Source organism: Triticum aestivum, chromosome 2B (genome assembly GCF_018294505.1).
Source record: "Triticum aestivum cultivar Chinese Spring chromosome 2B, IWGSC CS RefSeq v2.1, whole genome shotgun sequence".
Lineage (NCBI taxonomy): Eukaryota > Viridiplantae > Streptophyta > Magnoliopsida > Poales > Poaceae > Triticum > Triticum aestivum.
The window spans coordinates 95,555,295-95,556,708 of NC_057798.1; positions in this window are offsets into that span (position 1 = coordinate 95,555,295).

Here is a 1,414-nt window from a genome sequence, read left to right on the forward strand (position 1 = left end):
GTAGCTGTGTCGACCTCAACATCATTGGGTTGGTCGCTGAAGCAGTTGAGGCAGAGGTGGCTGTCGGAGGTGTGGAGGAAGATCTGAGGAATCTGTAGACGGCGTCCAAGGCACTGCTCTGTTGTGATGGATCGTTCTATCATTGGAGCAGCTCCGGTGAGCCATAAGACGTCAAGGATGAAGCAGCATTAGATAGACATCGTCAATCTCAAGTGGGATTCTAATAGCATCTCCAGTAGATGATGTAAAATGGATGTAAAATTAACATCACCAGAAACCACCTGACTACAACAGATGAGGTAAAAACTGTTGACTCTGAACTTAACTGTCGAAACTGAAATTTACTGTGGAATCTGAATGCTACTGTCGAAACTGAATGTAATGGTAGCAGTGAGGCACTTGACATGTTGTTTAGGGAGGGCCTGCAGTTTATCTTCAACCTGCACCCCCCCTGAGCCGCCAGCCACCACCGGCCGAACCGCCGGCCCCAGCGCCGCCTCGCCGCCCCGAAACAACTCGCCACCGCTGCCCCGGCCAGCCCTCTAGGCCCCCCGCCCCCCGCTCTGAACCCTAAGATAGATAGTGGGGTACCTCTCCGGCGAGCCTCCGTCCCCGCTGCGGGTGGTTCTTCCTTAACTCCGGTGAGCCCCCCAACCCCTGAAAATCGACTAACCCAAAAGTCGATTCAGTTGACTGAAGTGTGGCTTAATCGGAGCAGAGCAGCAGCACGAGCGAGGGGGAGAGCAGCAACAGCAGCTGGGCGAGTGAGCGATGGAGTGAGAGCTGGAGCAGCAGTAGCAGCGCGAGCGAGCGAGCGAGAGCCGGAGCAGCAGCAGCAAATCCGGCTGGTATGGACGCCGCCGCCGAAGGGGCCTCGCACTGGGGGAGAGTCACCTTGGAGATGTCGCCAGCTTCAAGGTAGCCGCTCCATGGGGGTGCGAGATGGAGCACCGTCGGCGCCGGGAGGTCGAGTTAAGGAGAAGGTGCGATGTGATGAGTGTACAACCACTTTGGTGGCGCCGAGTAGGCCTCGGCTTCGTCCGAGGAGTCGGTGAGGATGCTGCGGTTCCGGTGGAGCAGGTTAAGGTGGCGCTGTGGGGATGGAGCAGCCGCGATAGACAAGGCGATCGTCGGAGCAGCTGCTTGGAGGTGGAGGATGGGGCGGCTGAACCGACGGGACAGCGAGATGGACGACGAATACTCATCCAGGGAGGTGGACGAGGCACATCGAGCTGTTGCGGTGGACGATGTCGTCGGGGAAGAGGCTCTGGCTAGGCAGTGGTGACGTGGCGGGCGGAGGAGGGTGGGGTTTCGCGGCTGGAGCGGAGAGGTTATGGCGGCCTGGGATTTTGAATGGCGAAAAGGGGGTGATGGGAGGGGGTGAAGCATGACTTAGGGACGCGCTTGTCCAAAA